This window comes from Ceratotherium simum, chromosome 28 (genome assembly GCF_057802395.1).
Source record: "Ceratotherium simum simum isolate JZ-2026a chromosome 28, ASM5780239v1, whole genome shotgun sequence".
NCBI classification, from domain to species: Eukaryota; Metazoa; Chordata; class Mammalia; order Perissodactyla; family Rhinocerotidae; genus Ceratotherium; species Ceratotherium simum.
Window position 1 is genome coordinate 13,784,224 of NC_141927.1, and position 27,426 is coordinate 13,811,649.

Below are 27,426 nucleotides of genomic sequence, written 5' to 3' on the forward strand. Positions count from 1 at the left end.
GGAATGAAATAACATCAATGTTCCGAGATTAAAATGTGTCTCAGTAAATGTGTTCCTAAAAAGTTATGGGTAAATCAAAATTGGTTCATTCATATCTTTCCATTGATTTGCATTATCGTTTCACAGACGACTTATCTTCATTGCAAATTTTTTTTTGAATTGTCAATGCCTGTTAATATTTTGGTTTCAAGTTTCTCTCAGCCCCTTTGTTCATGTAGTTAACCATCTATAAAACATTTCCACTCACAGTGGCCCCACCAATCCACACAACGGATTATATGGAATATGTCCTGACTTCTCAAAGCGGCTGGCTGCTCCGATCCTCAGAGCCCTCACCTGAATGCTCTAACTTTCCCAACCATCCGCAACATTTGAGGAGCAGATGAAACCCCTGACAGACAAACCAACAAAAACTAGTCCTTATCCCTCCACTCTTTTGCTATTTATCACACCTGGCACTTTCCTTTTTAAAATCATATTATTGAGAATTGGAGTCAAGTCAAAATTCCACCCCCTGAAGTCTTTATGGTTTTGAATAATTCATTTAGCCTCTCTGAGCCTCAGTTTCCTCATCTAAAAAATATAAGTAATAAAGCCTGCCTTTCACTAGGCTGTAATGGGGATCAAAGTTTAAATGGAGCAATATATGTGAAAGTGGCTTGTAAACCGTAAATGTTCCCACCATATCTCCATCCAGCTGTCCAGAATGCACCCAAGACATGACATGTCTGAAACGCAATTCATAATCTTCCCCCACAGACTGGATCCTCTTTGTGGATTTCATATCCCAATTCATGGTAATATCATTCATCCACTGTAGTCATCCTTGGCTCCTCTTCTCCTTCATTCCCCATCCACTGAGCCAACAAGTCTTGTAGATTCTCAGAAATATTTCTAAAATCTAGTCCCTTCTGTACATTAGTAGTGGCATTGCTTAATTTATGGTCTTATCCTCTCTTGACTGGATTTTTGTCATAGCTGCCCAATGTTTTCTTGGGGTAAAAGTAACATTTATTCGGTAGTATCACTAATACTCTCAATAATCCTATGAGATATGTATTGTCCTTTTATAGATAAGTAAATTGAGGCTACAAGATGTTAAGGATCTTGCCCAAGGTACACGTGGGAGGTATATGTCAGAGCTGGCTTTGAATTTAGGACTCTCTCGCTCCAAATTCATGTTCCTTCCACTACGCCTCCAGAGAAAACACAGGGCTGCTGCTGCTGCTTCTCTTCTCATCTTCTTTCTTCCCCACAAGCTCTGTAGATAGTCATTCGTTATATAAAAGTTAGGAATTAATTTAGACTGAATATCAGGTACATTCTGCCTACATTCATCACTCTATTCCAGGGTCTCTCAACCTTGGCACTATTGGCATTTGAAGCTGGATAATTCTTTGTTGTGGGGGCTATAACGTGCATTGTAGGAAGTTTCATCAACAACCCTGGTCTCTACCTGTTACATGCCAGTTGTACCCACCTCCCTCAATATGTGACAATCAAAAATGTCTCCAATCCTTATCAAATGTCCTTTGGGGTGGGCTGCAAAATGGCCCCCGTTCAGAACTACTGGCCCACTTCTAGAGGTCTCCTGGCCCCCATAGATTGTACTTTTTAAACCATACCTAGAGATGAAGACTTAGGGACCAAACCTCCTTTGGTTTTGGCAGGGGTTTTATGAAGTCCAGTGGCTTTGTAGTGGTCTGTTGCTGGTCTCTTGGGTTCCAATATCTGGTTTTTTACTTTTCTTCTTCCAAATTATCCTCCTCATTTCCTAGCTCCAATAACTTCACCCTTGACTCGACAGACTTACTAAAAGTCCTACATTATTTCCTAATTTAGCTTAGTTACCCTATTCTTCCAAGATTGTGATATTCTACCTTGCTCTTCTTAGTTCTCCAGACATAAGTTTGATGATCAGTTTTGACTAGGCTTTAGTCCCGTTATTCATTCAAACACTAATCTACTGTGTTACTGTGAAGGTATTTTGTAGATGTGATTAAAGTCCATAATCATCTATTTTAAATCAGAGAGGTTATCCTAGATAATCTGGGTGGGCCTGATTTAATCAGTCGAAAGGCCTTAAAAGCAGAATTGAGGCTTCCTTGAAGAAGAAATTCTACCAGTAGACTGCACCTTCAGCTTGTGCCGGGAAATTCCCTTCCTGATGGCTGCCCTGCAGATTTTGGACTTGCCTAGCCAACCTCCACAATCACATAAGCCAGTTCCTTGCAACAAATCTCTTAATATATATCTCCTACTAGTTCTGTTTCTCTGGTTGAATCCTGACTGATATGTTAGTTTTGCTCTTTAAACTTCTGTGCCCATGGTTAGATCCCAGGTACTCATTACCAGAACTTCCCTTTATTGCCACCCACTCGCCTCTGGAGTTCCACTCGCCCATGGAAGTAGCCACTGAAGAACCTCTCCAACACCCATTACCTCCCTACCTGGCTGTACCTCTTGTTTTCACCTACCGTGAGATTTCTTCTGATGTCAGTTGCACACCCAATGGCCTTGCCTCCTGGAACCTGCCTTCTAGATCCATCCAAACCACCTCCTCTAAATGATGAGTCTGTTCATTCTGAAGTTCCTTCTACCTCAAATCTCTCTAGTTCCATCCAAAATGAGATCCAACTACCAATGCTACATGAATAAATAAAACAAGTTGTTCCATAGAAACAATGGGAGTCCCATTTCTTTTTTTTTTTTCCTTCCTTTTGCTGAGGAAGATTTTCCCCGAGCTAACATCTGTTGCCAATCTTCCTCTTTTTCCTTGAGGAAGATTTGCCCTGAGCTAACATCTGTGCCAGTCTTCCTCCATTTTGTATGTGGGTCGCCACCACAGCATGGCTGCCAACAAGTGGTGTAGGTTCACGCCCAGGAACCAAACACTGGCCACCGAAGCGGAGTGTGCCAAACTTAACCACTAGGCCATGGGGCTGGCCCCGAGAGTCCCATTTCTTACTCAATATATTTCAGCCCTGGAAAGAGAGTGAGAACACAGGCAAAGAGAAGGCAGTTTTTTGCCGATGCCCCTCCCTAAACACTGAGAAAATATAGGCGATAATCTCATTGACACTCTATTAAGATTGCAATTTTCCCTGGAGAATCACATATGCCACCTAGAAATAACTATGGTTCTTGGAATTTTTATCAACAAAGATAGGATTTGGAGTAATAGTATGTGTTTTTTTTTAAGTTTCCCAGCATCTACTAATAGCAATACCAAAGAATATCCATTAATATGCAATTCTTTAGCAAATTAACTTTTATGTAAAGGACATTTCTTAAAATGGGTTTTACCTGTGTTTGAGTCCATGTCCAGTAGATGTGTGGCTAGGCAGAGTTTTGATGTTTGAAAGTTGTCCAGCAGGAGTGTGAAGCATCTAGAGAAGAAGACTGGGAGTAGCTCATAACCCTGAGATCACTACCCTTGGCCTTCCAGATAGAATGGTTAGAATCTGGTCAAGTGATTTATTTCCTAGAATAGCTTGGCTTAATTTTTGACTAATGGAGTAAACAAATTTTAATCTTATTAAATTAAAAAGTAAAAGAACTCCAATAATTTGGGCTATTTTTATGTCAGCATACACTTTCACAATGGCTTAAGTATAAAAAAATTTCATATTTCCTCAGTTGCAATGATTAGTGGTAATAGGCGTATTTAACTAGAAATATTCTAAAAACAGTAGTTTGAGACAAAATGCATTTACCCCTCAACATCAGCTTTGATCGTACTGTTTTCTTTACATCGTGTGCCATGGCTCACAAAAGCATAAGTTAAATACTTGCAAGGAAAATATGCGATCCCATAGCGAAAGCATCACTGCTGTAAATATTTTCATGTTTTAATGGGGACCTTGGGGTGTTGTTCTATGAAACAATATCCCTTATGGTCCAGAGATAGCGAACAGGTTTGGGCCTTTTTTTTTTTTTTTATTGGTTTAGCTTTTTCTTGAATACCAGTGTCAGCACATGTGGTTCAGTGGATCCTGTTTTTCCCTTATGTATTCCAAATCATTGTCTTTTTTGATTCTTCCCTGTTGTAGAATTTTATACCTTATTCCACACAACCTAAATTCTGAAGATAGTCAGATATAAGTGCATATTTAAAAACTTTAAAGAAAAATGGAATATAAATAGCCATATTGTTGTCATCTTTGTTTCAGATTTCCAGGTTGGGCAGTTATATTAATCACATAGAATATTCCCTGAGGAAATTCAGATAGATCCACTCCGGCCACCTATAGATGGCGGCATTTAGAGCACTCATTATAGCTTTGTCTCCCATAACTTCCCTTCTCGCATCTCCCACCATGGCCAACCTGGACATCCTTCTGTTCTTTGAACAAAATCTGTCCTCTCTTTCTTCAGTAACTTTACTCACCATGTCTCAACCAGCTAGTATCCAAGAATTCCCTTTCCCCTTCCATCCCTCCAGTCCTGGCTGAAATGCCGCTTGCTCCTTAGAGCCCTCCAAGATTCCACTAGAAGGAAATAATCTCTTCTCCCTTTGAATGCCTTTGGCATCTTGTCACAGTTCTCGGTTTATATCCTCCATTATCATCTTTTGTCTATAATTAGATTCCTTAAAGACACAAATCTGTCCTAATTATTCTTTGAAATGCCACAGCACCTAGCAGAGTGCTTAGTATAAGTGAACACTGAGTAAATATTTACAAACTGAATGAATAAATGAATTTGTGGCACAATTTACCTGTTTGCAACAGTCTTGTTCAATTTGCCAAGAAGTGGTTTCCACAGGAGAGATATTTATACAGCTGTTGAATGGAGAGCTTAAATGGAGTAGCATATGTGTGTTGAAACCAAAATAACTCAGAGACGGCAATAAGTCAATGTAATGAAAAGAATCTCTTGAAGTCCTACTATGTGTAAATTACTCAGAAGATTTGATCCAAACATCAACGGATGATGATAGTAACTTACACATGTGTAGCCCTTCAGAATTTCTACATAGGCTACTCTGACATGTCAATCTTTTTCTTTTTTGGTTCTATTTCTACTCAGTTACACGGTAGTAATACCATCAGGAGAATCTTTGAAAGCACAGGGCAACAACAGATAATGTTTCTACCATTTAGGCGAATTTTGGGGTCAGAATTCTTTTTATACATCTCATACAGAAAAGTATTTAGGTCAGAATTAGTCTATCCATCTCATTATATAACGAGAGCTGAAAACCAAAAGAGCTTTTCTTTGGTAATTGAACAGGAAACTAGAGAAGGTGTATTATTTTTGAAACCACAAATGTCACTCTATCAATTTCGCTTTTTTTTCAGGTCTTTGATATCTTAGGAGATCTTTCTCCCTCCCCCAAGCCCTCACATCTGGCCGTTCTCCAAAAATTATTTGTCAGTGGAAATTTGCTCACACAGTGAAATAAAAACCCTAAGCAGATAAAGGAAAAGAGAGAAATCACTTGCCAAGCTAAATGCCTTCATAGTAAGTTTATTACCTTGTGTTTCTTTTTTTTTTTCTTATAATTTTATTTATTTATTTATTTTTCCCCCAAAGCCCCAGTACATAGTTGTAGGTCATAGCTGCACGTCCTTCTAGTTGCTGTATGTGGGATGCGGCCTCAGCATGGCCGGAGAGGCGGCCCGTAGGTGCACGCCCAGATCCGAACCCCGGGCCGCCAGCATCGGAGCACGTGCACTTAACCGCTAAGCCACGGGGCCGGCCCCCTTGTGTTTCTTTTTGATACTTTAAAATCTTCAAACTTTGCAATAGAAACTGCATAATTGGTTGGGTTTTTTGTTTGTTTGTTTGTTTTTTGGTGAAGTATTTGAAGTTAGAGTCACAAAAATGAGGGATTTTATGGTCTATTATAAGCTTTTAAAGGGAAGAGATTTATATAAAGGAAGAGACTGAACATCATTAATATTTGTAATCCCTACACTTTTGTAATTTCAAAACTCAATGTATTGGTTGAATTGGCCCCTTACAAAAACTAAGGTGTAAATGAAGGCTTTATCTATCAAACTAGTCTATTCATTCTCCATATTGTTCATAATGGTGGTTTACTATATTTTTTCACTTTTTCACTGATTCTGTGAGTTAAGAGATCCAGCTTTGTGTCTTGACTCTCCTGCTTAATGTATGAGAAATATGTCTAACACTTGTAGAACGTCCTTTGAGGAGAAGCAGGCAATAATTGTTTTTAATGCACCTTTAAATTTAAGGCATCTCGTATTGGCAATTTTGGAAGATAATTTTGCTAGCTCTTAGGAAGTTCTAGGTTTTCCATGTCTAATTTTAGGAAATAAAAGGGGAAGTACTAGCTCTGTTACATAATTAAAGAAGACATATTTCCCCAAACTCTATCTAAAATGTGTTATCCTATGATTATTAGTTTAATTAAAGAGCTGACATATAATTGTATGTAAACAGTGAGGCAAAAGGTCTATCATCTAAGAAAAGGGAAAAAAGAAAAGTCTCAAAATGCAGTGGAAGGATTCACAGAGGCAGATGAGAACTGATTAGCATTTTGTTTCCTACCGGTGATATTCAAGTATGAATTCAAGCACGATATTGACGTTGTCTATGGAGGGCTAAATGTTTCCATTGGAAAGCAAGAGTGATAACCGGCTATTGAATGTGAGTGTTTGAGTAACAGATTATTCAACAGTGATTACTTTCTGTAGCCAAAGCTGGAATAAGGGAAGAAGCACCAAATGCACGAATCTTCTTTTGTCCAGGACAGGCTTTAATGACCTGCCTTGTCTTCTATCACTGTCTCCTTCCGCTCCCTTGCTATTTTGGTGTCTTTCCCTCTCTCTCTTCTCTGTAAAGTTGTCAGAAAAGAGTTATTGTTGAAGTATGTGACACATTCATATTGGAACCCTCCTCCCATCCAAAAGAATAGCCTTTTCGAAACAACTTCAAAACTATTCTATCCATCAGAAATTTGCTTTTTGAGTAGGAGTTCAAAAGCATAAGAGGAAAATAGTCCCTTAGATCTCTGTTTTGATTGGCTGAACCCCTTTAAATAATTTATATACGACTTGTAATCACAATATTTCTTGCCTGATGAGCTTCTATCCTTGAATCAATGATGGGGAAAAAAACCAATACACTAAGTTGTTGATAGTAACCCCTGGGGAAAAGATTTCTCTACTAGAGCATTCTTACTATAACGATTGGAAATCTGGAAATGTAACAAAAAATTGAAATTATGAAGCCACTGAAGGAAACTATTGCATGTAATCGTCGTTGTCTTTCTCACAGCTTGACACCATGACAGCTTGATAGGTTTACTGCACTTGGCATTGGATTGGTCTGGCTCGCTAAATGACAGTTATCTCATCTGCCCTTGATTGAGCTCAAATTAATCAAAGGCTTCTGAAGTGATGGCTTTTGTGTACTGGGGGAAACAATATCATTTTAAAGATTGTTGCATCTTAAAAAGGTACAAATATATGAAGACATTTCCAGACAGAGTTCCTGTTGAGTTACTGCTTAGTCTTACAAAAGACTTCCATCTGGGGCTTTTTCATATTTTTCTGATCACATTATCTATGAATAGTGCTGAAAGGATATTAGCCCAACAGGCACATTGCAAAGAGATTTCTCTCAGCAAACATTTTTTGAATATGATATAGCACAATGTAACACAACAATTCCAACTGTCTGGTTCTAAAACCAGAAAAGTATATACACTTAAATGTCATACCTTTCCATTTTTATATGTCACGAGGGAGAAAAGTGAAAAATGGCTAAATCATAGCAGCATGAGTTGCTGATCAGGCCAAAACTTAATATTCAAAGCAGCTGTAACAATGGGAAAAATATCAAAATTAAGAAAAACGATCCTCTAACTCACTGGACTCTATTCTTCTCAGTGCCCTAGCCATGCTCTGATAGAAAGTAGATTGCTTAGGGAGGTACATTAATTATTTTAGGCTACTAGGTTACAATGCTTTAAGACCACTGGGCACTAAATGACATTTGAGGACAGATTGAGTGACTGGGCACATAGAGTCCATTTAATTGATAGTTATGTAAAGTTATAGGCTACCTGTTACATTTTTAATTCAATTCTCAGAAGTGGCTCCAATGGCCTACATAGTATGTATTCCTATGTGTCACTAGCATAAGAATTTATAGTGTTTCTACTAGCACTATGGAACTATTATTTTAAAAGATTCATATTAGTTAATAATACTTTTTTCTCCAGAAATGTTATGAGAAAACTATATCAGCTATTTATCCACCACTTTGTTGTTATAGAAATTGACGTACAAGGATTTGGAAGGCATTCCAAGTTATAGTATCAAGTGAAGGAGATTGGAAAGGTATTATTAATTTGGTGTTTAGACATTTGATAAACTTCAGAAAGGAAATCTAATTCAGCAAACCTAACACCATATTTTATTGACAGTAAAACACTTTTCATTACAAAACACACAGTTAACATAATAAATGCTTTCAAAAGTACAAAAAGACTCATAAACTTCCTATTTTTTTGCAAAAAAATGTGGAAAACATATACCTTAGAACTCAATAAACATGGTGATTTGGAGATACAAGACCAAAAATATTTTTTTATTAAGAAATGGCTTACACAGACTCAATGAAAATTCAATTCCTCCTTGAAGTCTTTCTATCTTCTTTGCTCCTACTTTTTTTTCCTTCTTTTTTTGTGAGGAAGCTTGGCCATTAGCTAACATCTGTGCCCATCTTCCTCTGTTTTATGTATGGGATGCCTCCACAGCATGGCTTGATGAGTGGTACATTGGTCCGCACCCGGGATCCAAACCTACAAACCCCAGGCCACCGAAGTGGAGCGCAGAAACTTAACCACTATGCCATTGGGCAGGCCCCATTCTCTCCTATGTTTTGATATCTGCATCATAGCATCTCTCGTAAGGGAATGTCCATAGCGTGTGCATATTTGCAACCCCAAAACCTTGCACAGGGTTCCACACAGGAGAAGTAAACGTGTCAATTAACGCATATTTTAAAGAATTCTATACAAGAGAAACAAAGTATTGAAAAGAGAATTTTTCATGTACTGTAAATATCCAGCACAAATTTGTCAGTAATAGGTTAATTTTTAAAGACATACAGAAGCATTCCAGTTATATATACTGTTTCTATGAAGTTTTAACTCAATAACGTTTCCCAAAGAATAGGATATACAGAAAAGCTAATCACTAAGTTAACTTGAAAGGAATAAAAAAATTCCTTTGAAAAAACAATATTTTTGAAAAAAAAATAATGAGAGGAAAAAGCAACCACTGGCTATTTAATAAAGAAAAGCAATGGTTACATGTCTATAGTACTATCAATGACAAGTGTTAATTTTCTGGTCATCAGTAGTAAAACTATTAAGGTAACATAATTAAAAGTTGTGAAGGGATCAGAATGTAATTTATTTATCTCACAAAGTTTCTGGATTGACAGCTCTGCTGTTACAGATCCAGGTAGTAAAAGTGTTTCTTTACAATCTCATCTGTCAGTCAATCTCTAGATAAATTCGAATCCCCGCTAAGGACCAAGGCCAGGACCTATCTTCTGAGGCTGCCAGCAAAGTTGCTATTAGGATTTTTCATTACTACAGTCCCAAAGTGATGTAAGAGTGGGAAAATGCAATCAGCGTTTTGTTGATTATTACTCTAAAGCAGCGAATCTTAACCCTAGCTACACATTAGAATCAACCAGGGAGCTTTTGAAAAATACAGATGCCTAGGCCCACCCAGAGAGATTTGGATTTAATTGGTTTTGGGGGAAGTCCCGTCAAAGGTATTATTTAAAAGCTCTCCAGATGATTTTAGAGTGTGACCAGGGTTAAGAACCAGTGCCCTAAAGGAAGATAAAATTCACAAATTCCATTGTTCATCCCCACTGAAAATGGAGGATTTCAGCCACTCCTAAACATTCCTCTTCTTTCCCAGGATAGAAATGAGATGTTGTAGAAATGGCATAACGTTTGGAATCCGGAGGCCTGGCTCTGATCCTGTTTCTGTCGTCTCCTAGCCCGGTAACATTGGACAGGCAAGTCCTGTAAAACGGGAATCACAATAATACCTCTCTTCCTTACCTTCCAAGATTTGGAGCGGAAATAAACAAGATAAACAAGGTCATGTATAGGAAGGCCCAGTGGAAATGGCAAAGCTGTTATCAGTCTCCCAGGCCAATTGTGTCCCTTAAGCACTAATTGACAGAAGTACTAGGGCCCTGTGAGGCCAGGAAAGCTTTTTTTTTTTTTTTTTTGTGAGGAAGACCAGCTCTGAGCTAACATCCATGCTAATCCTCCCCCTTTTTTTTCTCCCAAAGCCCCAGTAGATAGTTGTATGTCATAGCTGCACATCCTTCTAGTTGCTGTATGTGGGACGCGGCCTCAGCATGGCCGGAGAAGCGGTGCGTGGGTGCGCGCCCGGGATCCGAACTCGGGCCGCCAGTAGCGGAGCGTGAGCACTTAACCGCTAAGCCACGGGGCCGGCCCCAGGAAAGCTTTTTAAGATCAGTGTTGGTGACTCTTCAAATACAGTAATTTGTGAGACTATTTTTGCCCTCTCCCTATTAATTCAAGGCACACATGTTTGCAAAGGAGAAATAAATTGTGTAGAGTTCAAGTTCAGCTCCATTCTTATTTGCAAACAGCTGGGAGCATTCTGCAGAGCCAGAAGCAAACGCTGCTCCCTGTGCCACCAGAGGGGTCTAAAAGTAGCTCCCGCAGAAGGTTTCCTTGCACTGGAACAGCACTTTTTTCCTGTAAAATGCCCACTTATCACAACCAATTCTTGGTTGACATGCTTTCCTCTACAAAAAATAATCCAGTTCAAACAATGCTTTCTAAAGCTCTTGCCTCTCTAATGATAACTATCTGCAAACAGAACATCATGTCAATCATCAGCTCTTCGGGAGGACCACCTGGGTGACCTACACCTCCCCAGGCTCTGTGGCTGATGGAGGAACCCCCGTGGCAGACCTCACCCCAAGGACGAGGAAATCTTAATCAGGCAATGAGAGCAACCCCAATAAAATAATTAGAGAAGGGACAAGACCTAACAAGGCAATAAAGTCTTTTGTAGAGAGAGCAAATGTGCTAAGCAGACCCACTGTTTGCACATTGATTGTTTTCATGCATGAAAACAAAGGAAGACAAGAAGACAAGTTTTGTGTTTGGAACAGTAATAAGAACTGATTCATTAAAAGAACAAAGAGATCTCTTCCTTTTACTTCTCTGTAAAGGATATCAACTTTGGTATTGATGCCCCCAATCAGGCTTCCAGAAGGAAAGAAAGTGCTATTTGCTTAGAAACTGGTTTCTAGGAACTTAGATCTCCGGCTTGAGCCTTGTTTACGGACGAGAAGGGGCAGAGCTGTTTTCTCTGACTAAACCAAACTTTTGCAGTCTCCTGATTAATGACTTGGTTTCAAGAGAGAAACTGTTCCTGCCGTCATACGGTCTTTGATGTGCTCCTTCAATAACTGCTGAGTCCTGTCCTCCCATCCTGATGAATGGACTCTGGATGGTCCAGGACAAAGGATCCTACATCAGGAAAGCCCTTTTGGTTTTCTTTGTTATTTGGAAGATACTAAATGGCATCCCTTCTCATTTCTTCCAATACTAATGGTATTTGTATAGTGTTTTATAGTTTACAAAGCCCACTATTTGCATGAATCCTCAAAATATCCCAATGAAGTAGCCATCATTATCCTATTTAATCAATGCAGAAATTAAGGCTCAAAGAGTTCATGTTTCTTGCCCAGGATTACACACTTAGTAAATGACAAAACAAGGTTTGAACCTGGGACTTCTAATTCCAAATCCCTTTGTCTTCCCATGATTCCACCCTGTCCCTCAAGGGGCCACCTGGTGGTGACACTGCCTGGTCTCTGTGCATGCAGCAAGGTGTAAGCTCTCTCCCCAGCCAAGGTAATTTAGACCCATTTCTCCTTCCTCATTCATCTCATAGACTGTTAAGTGAAATAACAGCTTAAATAACACACACATGCATACACAAAACAACTACCTTATCTTAAATAGGATCTTTGAGTTCACATGGCGAATTCCTGTTTTACATTAGAGTGTTCACTGCAATTAGATCATTAAAGGGTGAATTATTTCTGTGTTTGCATACGAAGCTATTGCTGTCACAATAGCCACACTGGATCCTTCTTAGCTCCTTACAGAGCTTCTGACATGGACCTGTTTTCTAGATTTTATAGTATGTCAGGAGGCAAAGCAATAAAATAATACCTGTTAAAATTTTGTATTTGGTACGGATACATGGATAGGAACAAAAGAGATATATTGATGGGACTAAATATAAGTTAAAGGGGAATAGCAACTGTTGGCTTCAGACAGTTCATAGGTAAAATCACAACTGTTTAGAGTTTGGTCCTAAACTTTAAATGTCTAGAAACTCAGTTTTGTCAATCAGCCTAAAGTTGATCAGGTTTAGGAGGACTGACTCACTCCTAGCCAGATGCACAAAATATTGATTGATAAATCAGAATGACAATCTCAATAAATGTTTACTGCATGCCTACGATGCAATAGGTTCCATGCCAGGTATGGAGGATTACGTAGCAGATATTTTTGGACACACTGCATCCCATCACCTTTATCATTTCAGTGCACACTGGTCTTTCTGTCCTTCCACTTCCAAATGCCTGCACCCACATTCCTTGCCACACAAGAGCAACCCTCCATCAATGCCCAGTGGGAGAGGGAGGTAACTCTGACTTGTGTGTTTGACGTCGGCTCCCTGAGTGTCCCCAGCGTAAGCTCCAGTCACCCACAATGATAGCTGGTTCAATAATGCACCTATTATTGGTGACATTCTCTTCCTTACCTTCTGGTGGTTCTTTCACCTCCCAAGTAAAATACTTGCACTTGGATCATCATCTTGAAGTGTGCTTCTAGGGCCCATGGGGACCAAGACACAGGCCTTTCCTCCAAGGACCTAGAGGAGAAAGAAAAGTATGCCGATAATTCAGACGCCAGGGTCAAGTTCCCTCATGTGTGAGCAGAGGGTGCTATGGAGAACATTGAGCAGCATCTCGGTCTTCACAGAAAGCTGTCTATACCAACTTTCCGAGAGCGCTACACTCATATGGTGGGTTTTTTCATTGAAGATGTTTTCTACAAGAACTGTGGCATCCGGCTTACCTCTTGTTCTCTCACTCTCTCTAACCTTAGTTTTCTCACCTATAAATGAGGAAAAATACCATCACCCTAGAGTAAAGAGATAAGGATTGAATGAGACGTGTTATATAAACTGGCTTGCACAGTGTCGGGCACATAGTACCCACGTAGAAGTGTTTAATAACTTCGCCCTTCCCAAATGACTGAGATCTCTAAATACTTGATAGTTCTGGAAAGACTCCTGGGGACTCTGACTCCATTATCCCACTTTCCCAGGGAAGCCCATTCCTGCAGATGTTAAGCGTATCCACACACTGATTAAAATTTTTACTATTTTCAGTTTCAGAATGACATTTTCCTAACTCTGTGCCTAAATTCTCTTTCACATACAATCTCAGTTAGACATTAGCCTAACGGGAATAAATACTACACTTAAAAATCATCTTTAAAACCTTCCCCCTTCTCCCCTAAAAAATGAATTTTTCATAATCTATGAAAATGGTTTTCTGATAAATAAAAATGAAAGATGAAGAAATAATAACCTTTTTTCCTTTTGCATATTGTTTAAAAATGGATTTATTTGGACTTAGAGATAATTCTTTCATTCTTATGCCTTGCACTCCACAAATTTTAAGAATCAATGATTAAATTCTCTACTTCTTTCCAACTTAAGTTTAAGGATCGTGAAAATTAAAAGGCAATTTTGTCATGAGTAGGTGTAACTCTAACAAGTCCATCTCTGATAGCCGTAGATTTTTTATTTCTCCAGTTTGATTTTCTGCTACAGAAGTTAGAAAAGCCAAATGGCTTATTATTTAATATTGTTGCCATCAGTTCTTTGACCCTTAAAGCATTAACCCATCATTTTAATTAACGTGTGCCTAATGTGCCGGTACAACTGATTTTTGAGTTATAAAAGACATAAAGGAATATTGTCTCTAGTCTGAAAAAATTAAGATATCCCAGTCTTTTTCAAAGATCACTAATCTTAATTTCCATATTTTGAAAAATATAGCGAAACATCATAAAAATCTGCTTTCAAGTACATCAATCCCAGGACTTTGGGTAAGGAAGAGCAAAGCTTTGTCGAGAACAGATTCCTCAAGGCTGGTTGAACTTATCAAGTAGTATTGCTTGTCCTGAAACCAACCAATATTTAATCAGTTACACAAAGGATAAAATAGGGGCTTCTAGGATGCTATTACAATGGGTGAGAAGTTTATTTACCAGGAGCAATAAACTAAGGGTCCAAAAGGATCCCAGAGTTAATCCAGCACGCTGTGTGCCAACACTGCATGAAGCATGGGTGACAGATAAAAATGTATGCATAAATATAAAGGGATTAAGACTTGGCTCCTGCTCTCAGGTCATTCATGGTATGGAGGAATTTGGAGAAACAATACAGAACAATTGGTGATTATACAGGAGGAAGACTTTGTGTACCTTTTTCTATTCTCTGCATACACCATTCCTTCACTTCTCTGCCTGGCTTTCAGGAGGCTCAACCTTATTTCTGATGGCCCCTCAGGGAGTAGATGCTGTTCCAGACAAGTCTACCTCCTAAATGCCTCAAAAACGTAACATTCCTTTGTTCCTATTCCTTCCTTCACTGAAATGTCATCCAGTATCCCACTGTCCGAATTCTTCCCAGCGTTCCAGAGCCAAGCCCACCACACCAATCTCTTTCATCTCTGAACAGCTATGAACTGTCCCGTGCTGTTTGCAAAGTGTGTAACATATAATATGTGTGCTTTTTGTCTTCCAAACGACATGATGAACTCAGAGTAGAGACCGTGGCTTTTCTACTTCATTCGTCTTCTCCATAGTGGGTGCCAGAACGCTGAGTACATGGTGGATTAAAGTATATCTGTAAACAACCTGAAGCTTTTATGAAATAGGAGCCTTACAACGTGGTCTTTGTTTAAAAAAAAAAAAAAAAGGAAATCTTACAGTGTGTGTTAATGAGAATATAATGTGCTGGAGTGTGGTTTCTTTTAGCTGCCTGCTAGAGAACATAACTCTAACTAGCTTAAGGCGTAAGAAAATGATTGGTTCACCAAAATGGCAGCAGAGAAGTAAGGATGGGGTTCCAGTGCTCTGTTAGCCTATTTGCTCCAGGTGCATTTTTCTGCAACCTTCTTAGCTCTCCCCACCTCCATAAACCAGCCTCTTCCTCATGCCAGGAGTGAGCTGGCTATTTTAGGCTTCGTCTCTATGATATATCTGCCTCCATGACTAAGAAGTATCATCCACAGAAACACTAAGAGACTCACTTCGGCTATTTCTCTCAGAGTAGCAAGGAAGAACTTTCCCAGCGGCCCCTAGAGAACCTCATCTCATGCTTGTGGACCCTGACCAACCACTAGCCATTGGCTTGGGATGACTTCTACATCAATGGGACAGCCCCTGGGGCAGGCTGAGGGGTGGAGGGAACAGGGTGGCATCGCCTGAAGCACAGTGGTTGCGCAGAGGGAGGGCCGGTGCCTGAAGAGAGGGATAGATACCCAGTGGGCCATCAATAATGTTCATTCCAACGTCAAATCTGTGCAAGGATCGGTGCTCCAAAAAATGAAGACTCTTCCAAACTAGTAGGAGAGATAATTCCTCCGAGTTTGACCCGGATATTTGAAAACACAGATGTGAATAAGCAAAGAACATTGAGAGACAAAGAGTGAAACAGAATTAATAAAATACTCTAGATTTGAAAGAATTGAGATTGTATAATCTAGACAGGAGGAAGTTAAAAACAGATGCAATAAATGTCTTTAATTATTCAACAGGTCTTTATGAGAATGCTGAGCAATAGTTTTCCATTTCTCCAGAGAACTCAAAAAGAGACTTAAAAGAGATCAAAAGAGCGTGCAGTTTGGTATAAGAATAAACCTCCTGACCACAGAGGTGACAACTCCGGGAGGGGCCATCAGAGATCATTAGAGCTTGCATTTCCCTCCGTCCCTGTCCCTCATGCTTCAACCCAATTGATCCCTAGACCTGTCCATTCTGGCTGCAGAATCCCCCTCCTCTCCATGCCTCATCCTCTTCATCCTTACAGCCGCTGCTTTAACTCAGGTCCCACTTATTATTGCTCACCTGGGCTGTTTTGGTGGTTTCTGAACTGGACCCTCCCTCCATTTTCACCGCGTTTCCCTCAAAAATGCTGAGTTATCTTACTAAAAGAGAAAGAAAAAATCTGATCGTGTCGCTCCCATACTTAAAACCTCTGATCAGTTTCTAGCTGTCTTCAGGATAAAATCAAACTCTTTTACAAGCTTGCCAGGCCCTTCAAACATGGCCCCAACCTTCCTAACTCTCTCATTTCTATCATTCAAGCATGACACATTCACCCCTTTAATGGGGAGAGAAAATCTCTGCTTTTACACCTCCATGCGTCTCATTTCCCTCTCCCCATGGTTCTATGCCTGTCTGTTTCTTTTGGAAACTTTTTCTTCCTCTCCCTGACACAATTAGTGAGGTTCTTAACGACTTGCACTGACCCGTGTATTAAATTAGATTGGAATGACTTGGTTATATGTCTCTTTCACCTGTAGCCTCTTTACTTCTCAAGGGCAAGGGGTGTCCTCCTCTCATCTTTATCTGCTTGATTCCTAACAAGGCACCTGGCATCTGGTTGAGGACTTGTTAAATCCTGGTTTAAAAGTTTAACTAATTGGGCTGGCCCCGTGGCTGATCGGTTAAGTGTGCACGTGCTCCGCTACTGGCCGCCCGGGTTCGGATCCCGCGCGCGCACCGTCGCACCGCTTCTCCGGCCATGCTGAGGCCGCGTCCCACATACAGCAACTGGAAGTATATGCAGCTATGACGTACAACTATCTACTGGGGCTTTGGGGGAAAAAATAAATAAATAAAATTATTTAAAAAAAAAGTTTAACTAATTAATTAAGGTAACTCCAACTTGGAGAATGTTAAAGAACAGGATTTTTTTTAAAGTCAGCTTTGAATGTTTTAAGGAAGAGTCCAGTTGTATTACCCCCTGGCGTGCATTTTAGATTCACATATACAGGAAGAGAAAAACTAAACGTATAAGAAAAAAATAAATTTGCTAAAAAACACAAAGGAAGCATAGAAGGGGATTTTTATTGCCCTTTGCCTTTGCCTCTTTGCCTCACTCATGGTGCTGGACTGACAAATTCTTACTGAATCAAACCTTTTCTTCTACAACTCAGGCATATGGCATTTTCAATAACATCTTCCTGTGTCATGTTTGTTTGTTTTAGACTACAGAACGATGCCCAACTTATTGGACTAAATCTGTAAAGGAGAGTTGTGCTGCTATTTTCAATGCATTGTTTTCCTGTCCTGTCAGTCACAAAGCTTTTTAAATATGGGCCTAATCACCAGTATTCCAGGGAGCTAGCCACGTAAGGGAGCTGGGGTGCAGGAAGACTCAGAATCACAGCAAGTATGTTTCTGGACACATAGGCGCCAACTGGCATACGAGCAGCCTCCAGCTGGTGTGCACCTGTACCTGGGACCCCACATCCCCAGAACAAACTCGAGTTCCTGCCCTCAGTCTTGGCATGGGGTGCGGGGAGGAGTTGGCCTCTTAGCCAACATGTAAGTGATCCTGCCAGGCATTCATGCACCAGCCATTCTTTGTGAGGTGGACTAAAAAGTCAGACACGTGGTTATCCTTGTATCAGAGAACAAGGGCCACATACCATCCCTCAGCTAGCCTGTTGGGGACAGATTTTGGGGGTTGGTCTATAAATAGATTGTTTTTTAAATAAGAGCTCTAAAGAAAAGGATTTCTTATTCCTATTATTGATTTTCTAGTGCCATTTTTCAATTCTAGGAAATTCAGATAAACTAGAAATTTGATCCTTACCTAAACAGAAATCAATATAGAAAGTTCTTGAATGTTAAAATAAAGAGTGTCCTTTTTGACCGAGCATTCTGCTTCAGGAAGGACAGACACGGAACTGTGGAGGAGAAAGGGGACACCCAGCAAGCCAGTAAGATCAGTTGAAAAAACACTGGTGATCAGTGGGGTGGCTTGTCACAGCCAGGTCACCCTCAAATTCTAAAATGTGTCAGCCATTAGGTCACCTTTATGAATTAATTTATTTTGGACTCAAGAAACTTAACTCAATTTTCCAATTAAGTCCATTAGAGAAGAATTATATGTACTCTGAGTATTCACTCCCATATGGATTAATTATAACCAGATTTATCTAACCATGGTCATACTATTGTTGTATTCCCTGATCATGCATAGACCCTACTGATATTCTAATTTTGGTGCTAATTTCTCATTTTTAACAGAATACCAAAGTTCCATTTTCCATTTTGTGCACCATCCTTTTGTGGACTCATATTTACACTTGTTAGTGAATTAATTTCACACATTTAGACTTCAACAGTCATTAGTGTCACAACGATTACAGTAATTATATGAATAATGAGGCTCCAGTGATCAAAAAAAAACGACTTACTGTAAGTGATGGGCAAAGTCAACCACTGTTGGTGACAGTGTAATCAGTTCCGGGTTGCCTAGTGTGAGATTAAAGATGTTTTCCTGTGATTCAGTAAAGAATATTGTATCTTCAGCTAAAATTTGACGGATCTAATGATCTAATACTGCAGTTATTTAATGAAGAACGTGATGAGGATTGCATGTTTACTAAACCTTGTTGTTTGCTAGTTATCAGTAGTAAGACCATTAAGGTATATAATTAAAAGAAGCAAAAGGTTGTGTGTGTAATTGATATAAATACTACAAGTTATCTTATTCAGTAGCCAGTAATAACACTTGGTTAATCGTCTAATTAAGAATCCAAAACAACGGATGCGTTATATTTTCCTTCAAACAGCGTTCTGCGGGAGGTTAGATTTTCAGGGATCTATTCTAGATGATCCAAAATCCTTGGTCTTTTTCACCTTTGTAGCTACATTTGATGGTGTCCCTTTTCTACACAGCTTTTGACAGTAGGGAGGATGTGCGATGGCAGTGATGACAAAAACAGCCGCTTAAGTCCCTCGAGTATTATACAATGGACTGTGAACTCCTTCAGGACAAAACTGATTCTCATTCATCTTTTTCTCCCCAGAATCTTTTCCAATACCATTACAATCATTTTTTTTATACTGTTTCATACACACATACTCCACGTCCCCTTTAAAAATTTTCTGAATAATACTAATTCTAGTCACAATACTCATATTCTTATTGGATGACTTGACATACTCGTCTGTATTTAAAATGAAATAATAGTCCTTTATAATTTTACACACAAATGCCACTCTTCCTACCTATCTCCAGTTCTAGGCCTGGTATAACGCACCACAGGCATTTAAATTTTTTAATTAATATGTGGCATATATACATTTAGGTCTTTCATCAATCTGGAATTGGATTATGTGTGCTATGCATGAGAGATGGGTCCACTTCTCTCCTATATGAATAACTTATCATAGTGTCGTTTATTGAAAAGGCTATCCTTTCCTCATTGATTTCCAATACCACCTTGACATTTATCAGTCATTTCTCTATACGTGGCTCTGTTTCTTGGGTATTATTTTGTTCCGTCGGTCAGCTTGTGACACTATCACAATGCCTTAATATTCTAGCTTCATGATACCGGGTAGAGCCAGTGCCCTCATCCTTTTCTTTTGCAAAGATTCTTAGCTATTCTTGGAATTTTGCACTTTCATATACATTTTAGAATTGGTTTGTCAAGTTATAAAATAAAAAATATTCTTTGGGAGAGGGGAGTTTAAACTAAATTCGTAGTTCAATTTGAAGGAGAATTGACATCTTGAAGACACTCATTTTACTACTCCATGAACATGGTCTATCTCTACATTCATTTAGGACCTTTTCAATATCTTTCAATAAAGTTTTATAATTTTTCCATAACAGTCTTGCATGTATTTTGTTATACTTATTCTTAGTAACTGCAGGTTTTTGATGCTGTTGTGAATAGCATATTTTAAATTTATGTTCTGTTTACTGGAGTATAAAAAATGCAAATAATTTTATATAATAATTCACTTCCTGGCAACCTTACTAAAATCTCTTGTTAATTATAATGGTTTATCTTTGTATTTAAAGATATATAGACTATCATATCATTTGTTAATAGGAACTGTTTTGTTTGCTCCTTTCCAATTTTTAAACTAGTTTTTCTTTCTTGTTTTACTGGCTGTCTACAGCTTCTAATATAACGTTGAATGGAAGAGGTATTGGCAGCCACCCTTTAAGAGTGGTCTTAAAGAGAATATTTTCAACGTTTCACTATTTTGTATGATATTGTCCTTTTTTAAAATACTACTATTCCAAGTTTTTTAAGTTTTTATCATGAATGGACATTGAATTTTGTCTAAGTTTATTATTTTCCTCAATCTGTTAATGTGATGAATCACATTAGTAGATTTTCTAATGTTAAATCAATCATGTTGTGTCAGCCATTATAGGTAAGGCTGTGCTGCATTAATAAGGATCCTCAAAATCTCAGTTAAAACAATAATTGCTAGGTGTCCCACAGGTTTTAACAAGAGACCTATGCTTATTTTAGTCATTTCAGGACCTGAGCTGATGGACAAACCATCTTGACACATGCTTCCAAGATCATCATACCACAAGAACAGTGCATCAAAAGGTCTTTCTTTGATAATTAAATGCTCTAGCCCAGAACTGGCTCATGTCACTTCTGCCCACAGCCCTTTTGCTTGAACTATTTTTATGGGTGTAGATATGTGTATGAAATTCTGCCATGTGCCCAAAAGCAGTGGGGAAGCTGACATAAGTGAGGATTAGAAGCCTCTGCTACACTCACATTTCTAAAACAACTCCACTTTGTCATAAGTGTTACATTTCCGTACATTACTGGATCCCTTTTGCATCTATATTCATGAGTGAAACTTATCTTGTATTATAACTTTTTGTTAGGTTTTGACATCACGTCTATGCCAGCTTCATAAAATGGGTTTGGGAATTTTCCCTCTTTTTTCTACATTCTGGAGTGGTTTGTATAGAGTAGGTGCTACTTGTTATTTGAATGTGTGGTAGAACAAATTTGTATAAAAGAGTGTGCCTGGAGTTTTATTGGAGAGAAGATTTTCAACTGCAGATTAAATTTCTTACAAGATTAACAATGTTATTAAGATTATTCTATTCTTTCTCAGGTTAGTTTGGTAAGTTATATTTTATGAATTTGTTCATTTTATGAATTGTTGAATTTATTGGCAAAAAATTTATTCCTGTGTATCTAATATTTGTAGCATTCCTTTTTTTTTATTTTAATGTTATTTTCTCTTTTGCTTCTTTTTCCTGAAAAAAAAACCCAGAAGTTTGACAATTTTATTAGTCTTTTCCAAGAAAAATTTGGGGGGTGTTATTAATTCTCTTTTGATTTTTTTTATTTCATTATTTCTGCTCTTATTTTTATTGACTTTGTGTTTTCTCTTCACTTGTTTTGTTGTTCTTTTTCTAACTTCTTCAAAAGGCATCTTTGATTCATTAGTTCTTAGTCTTTCATCTTTTCAAATGTCAACATTTAAGACTACAAATTTCCCTCTAGGTGTTCCTCAACTGCATTCCACAAGTTTGGATCAATTGGTAATGAAAGTTGGTCATTTCATTTTTGTTCATTTCTAATTTTTTCCTAATTCTCATTATAATTTCTTTTTTGACCCATGTGTTATTTTAAAGTATGTTTCTGAATTTCTAAATATATGAGAGGGAGTTCTATTATAATTTTAATTATTTTTTGTTTTGTTTTTAATTTTCGATTTTAAAATAATTCAAACGTATCGAAAATTGTAAAGATAAAACAAAGAACTCCCATATACCCTTCCCAGTTTTACCAGTTGTTAGCATTTTTTTCTTCCTCTCTGACTGTGTGTGTGTCTATGTATATACATGTAAGTATATGTGAAGATATATATATGAGTATATATGCACATAGATATGTATGAATATATAGTTATAAGTACATATATATAATTATATAATACATATATGTATATACACACACATGCTTTTAGAATTACTTTTGTTGATGGTATGCAGATAGTAAACACACTCTCCTAGTTTTTGTTTGGAAATCTTTATTTCATCTCAATTTTTTAAAAAACTAGAATTTCAGATTGAGGAGATTTTGAGTTTTTTTCTCTTTGCACAGTAAAGATATTATATCATTGTCTTCTTTAGTCTGTTGTTTCTGATGAAAATTCACAGGTTATTCTAACTCTTGTATCTCCGAAGTTAGTCTGTCTTTTCTCTCTGGCTACATTTAAGATCTTACCTTTGTCTTTGGTATCTTACAATTTCACTATGACATGTCTAGATATAGATTTCTTCTTATTAACCCTTCTTGTAATTCATTGGAATTCTGGAATCAATGGATTGATATCTTTCCAATAGGTTTGGAAAATTCTCTGCCATTATCTCTTCAAATATTGCCTCAGCCACCTTCTCTCTCTCCCTCTTCTTCTGAAACTTCAGTAAGAAGTATTTTAGACCTTCTCTCTCTATCCTCAATGTCTGTCAACCTCTCTTTCATATTTTCACTGTCTTGTGTCTCAGGGATGGATTTTTAAAATGTACATATATATGAATTCTTCAGTTCTATCTTCCAAGTCACCTACTCCCCCTTCAGGTGTGTCTAAACTGTTGTTAAATTCATTAACTGAATTTTTCATCTCAGTTATTACATTAATGTTGAGTTCTTTTCTTCATAGTTTTTGATTTCTTGAGACATTTTAAGAATATATTATTTTATATTCTGAGGCTGATAATGCCAATATCTGAACATTTTATGAGTCAGAATCTGTTGTCTGTTACTTTGACCAGATCTTGCTTATGATGTCTTGTTTTCTTTACATGTTTTGTGTTTTTTTCTGTTTGTTGGTTGTTTTTACTTTTTGGATTGTGAACTATTTTTTTTAAATCTGTGGGGTTTTTTTGAAAATTGGAATAAGCTAGATTTCTCCAGAGTGATTATATTTGCTAGTGGAGCACTACTAGTCTGGGTCTATTCTAAAATTCTCATTTTGAGGTTTTTGAGTCAGCCTCAAAATTATGAATCATGACATTCAGGCTGCAAACATTAATGAGATCTGGCTTATAATTACAAATGACCGAGGTGGATTTCCAAACCTACTCCTGCTTAATTCCACACTATGATATACACAATTTTTCTTGCAGTTTGCTGGGCACAGGGTTATTTTTCATTTCCTCTTCTGCTAAAGATGTAGACCTTTAGGTCCAGCTTCGTGGAGAGGGGGGAGTTTTCCTATTAAAATCTACACTTTAGGGGCTAGCCTCGGGGCATAGCAGTTAAGCGCATGTGCTCTGCTTCCGCGGCCCGGGATTTGCAGGTTTGGATCCCCCACGCACACCAGCACATCGCTTGTCAAGCCATGCTGTGGCAGCATCCCATATAAAGTAGAGGAAGATGGGCACAGATGTTAGCCCAGGACCAATCTTCTTCAGCAAAAAGAGGAGGATTGGCATCGCATGTTAGCTCAGGGCTAATCTTCCTCACAAAAAAAAAAAAAATCTACACTTTAGGTGAGACTTAGACTTTGAACACCTCTTCTTCCAGAGGCTATGAGAGCACAAACCTCAAGGTCACAATTTAGACATACGTTCCCCGAGGCAAAAGCATGCTTTAATGCTTTGCTTACATTTCTAGTTCTGGCCTTCACTCAGTCCCTAGTCTGAGTATTTTCTGGAATGGTTATATTTTAAAAAAAGGTTTACTTCTTTGCTATTTTTGTTATTTTTAAAATTTTCTAAGAATCCATGTTGTCTTAGACAATGTCAATGTTTTGTCGTTTAATGAGCATTTTAATTCAATTAGTTTCTATTCTAAATTAGGAGAGACTTTAACTAGAATTGGAACAGAGTGTTATGGTATGTAGATATGTTTATCTAAGGGCTGAAGTCTATGTATTTTCAGTTGAGTATCTTTGTATCTATAATTGCTTTCTACTATTTGACGCTTTATATCTTATGGAGAGAGAGACTCTTTTTCCTACTAATGATCAAGAATATTACATATCTTAAAAACAAGTTAAAATTCAGGAGACAGCAATTTGCAATACCTCTTCTTTGACTGTATAAATATTCACATATTGAAATTGCATTTCTCAAAGGGTGTCCAAGGGTCAGCTGCATCAAAGCATCTTGAGAAGGTCATTAAAACATGTATTTTCAGGCCCTTCCTTGGACCTGCTGAATCAGAATCCCTTTAGTGATGCCTATAATCTCCATTTTTAAATAAATAGTGTTCTTTGTTCCCATGTGTCGTAAAGTTTGAGAATCACATGCTAAATTTTGTTTTAGAAATACAGATTTGGTTTTATGTATTTATTTTTCTAGCACTTACACGCTTCCCATTCTTTACAGTATTTTACTACTGTTTCTATTCTTTTATATTTTTGCTTCCTTAAATATTCTTCAATACTACCTCATTTGAAATAGTGTTTTTAAATGTCATTTAAAGCAATAATAATATACTCCTGTCATTTCCTCTGTCCATTTAGTTTGTATGTACAGAAAATGTAGTATAAAGCTGATTTGGGGTCTTCCTTCTTTAGAGGGCAAAAAAATTCTATCAATATATCAATTAAGTTTATGTGCCACTCACCATGGAAAGAACCCCAAAATTGACATCTATAAAATAAGGCCCCTTGAATGTTAGCAGCAGACTATCTGAGTTTATTAACTGTTGAAACCTAAGGATTCAAATCAACTCAAAAAGGATTGTTATAGATAAAGTAACCTTGACTTTCAATGCATTAAATACAACTTTAGTGATATACGTGGGTTTTTTCCTGTATCTTTTGTATCTACATATATGTTTACAAATCTCTATTTATAAAGGTTTTTCTGAGTTGGCAACTGTTGATTACAAGCAACATTAAAAGAATATGTTCTGCTGATAACATTTGTAAAAATTTGTTACTAAATAAATAAAAAGCCTAGTTAAATGTAATAACTTTAAAATTACAAAAACCATCAAATAATAGCTAAGAAAAGTAATCAAATAATATATGATCTTATCTGTGATCTTCTAGAACAGAAAGAGAATGGGAATTTTAAATATTATTTTTCTTTTTATTATCCATAAAAATCAAGGGAGAAACAAGCTACTTTTATCCCTTTACCTTTACTTTTATGCCTTTATTTCATTCATTTTTATTTTATTCTAAGCCTCTATTCTATTTTAAGCATTTCATTCTATATCAATCTGTTTGATTCATTCTCTTGTTTTATTCTTATAATAAGTTTTTTGATCAGTATGACTTAAGCACATAACTAAACAATTCCCCATATATGAGGTTTATAACAGTCTCTTAAAACTTAGTATTTGCACCACATCATAAATATTTCTCTGCAACTCCCTTTTGGCTAATTCATTTACTATTTTATGTTCTGTAGTAGCAAATCGTGTGCATGAAGCAGGTGTTCTCTGGATGAGCATTCCATAGCTGGGTCAATTAGCTTACGATGTTAAGAAGTCACCTGAGCATAATCACAATTGTTTTATGATAGACCAAGTCCAGACTCCTCAAAGGTGAATTGCATAGCGTGGTATTAAGTAGGCTTCAAGTTCTCTTTTTGGAGGAAATGTTAACATTGAAATAGCTCGTATTGATGGCGTTGATCACTAACATATCATAGACAATATAACGGATGAACATGGAATACCACTTGCATCTTTCCTAATTCCTAAGTGAACCTACTGTGTCATAATTCAGAAGGAAGCTCATAAATGAACCATTGAGGATAGAAGTGAGTGAAGGACAGAACTCTATTTTTACTGGCTCTACATCTCCAGAGCGTTCTCTTACAAACAGATTCCATCTTCTCTAAGTTCCCTTGACTAAAATCTTTTCTTCACTTTTAGGGACTATATTAGGTGAACTCGTTATTATATTCCCTGTTGTATTAGCTAAGTTTTTCCTTCAGTAACGCAATTTATTTTTATCTTGAAATTAGTCGCAGCTTTATGACTTTTGACAACTTCATATCACCTTCAAACTCTCATCCTTACACTCACCTTTAGATACAAAATGTTCAAATTCAAACTATATTCTCTTTTAAATACCTATTAAATTTAGAGGTGATATTAAGGTAAAAATGAAAGTAGAAAACACTAGAGCTTTACTTAATAATGTTACCATCAATCTCCATGCCTAGGGGACCAACTTACGGTTGAAACATAGTCCTAACAAGCTCCTTGTAATATGTTCAATAACTCAGTTTCCTTGAATGGGGTCCAAGGTAGCCCTTGTCATATACTAACTTCTATATGATATTGAATCTTGTCAGGATGAGGCTCCAGTATCCTAAGAAGTTGAGTCTTATCTTTTAGGCATATTTTTAACCTTCATCACGTTAGGTGCTATCCGCAGAATGAAGCAAATGAAATTGGTTTTCAATTATAGCACATAGAACTTGAATACTAAATGGAAATATGCCAGAGAAGAAAACCCTAGGTCAAATGATCATGGTTACTAGTGATTTCATATAAGTTATTCAAGTTAGTCATTTTTTTTTTAATCTTTTTTGTGTGTGTGTGTGAGGAGATCAACCCTGTGCTAACATCTGCCAATCCTCCTCTTTTTTTTGCTGAGGAAGACTGGCCCTGGGCTAACATCTGTGCCCATCTTTCTCCACTTTATATGGGACACCACCACAGCATGGCTTGCCAAGCAGTGCGTTGGTGTGCGCCGGGGATCCGAACCAGTGAACCCTGGGCTGCCGCAGCGGAGTGCGTGCACTTAACCGCTTGCGCCACCAGGCCGGCCCTTAACTCTGTTTTTTTTAACTCATAAATCTTGGTCTAAAGAATGCAGGTTATCTGGGGCTGGCCTGGTGGCGTAGTGGTTAAGTTTGTGCACTCCACTTCCGTGGCCCAGGGTTCTCAGGTTCGGATCCCTGGTACAGACCTACGCACCGCTTATCAAGCCATGCTGTGGCGGCGTCCCACACATAAAGTAGAAAAAGATGGGCACGGATGTTAGCCCAGGGCCAACCTTCCTCAACAAAAAGAGGACGATTGGCAACAGATGTTAGCTCAGGGCTGATCTTCCTCACCAAGAAAAAAAGAATACAAGTTATCTGACAGTATGAGTTTCAGAGGCAGATGGAAATTCACGACCATCTCCCAAGATGCTCTTCGGGGTAAGTGGAATATCCTCAGGAAGCACTTCCCAGATCAATCCAGCCTGTCCATAAAATCGTGGTTAAACTGTCCTCCCTGAGCCTGCTGCTAACAATGGTACTCTTACATTATGTATGAGTCTCTGTTTGTTGCATGAGCAAGCTG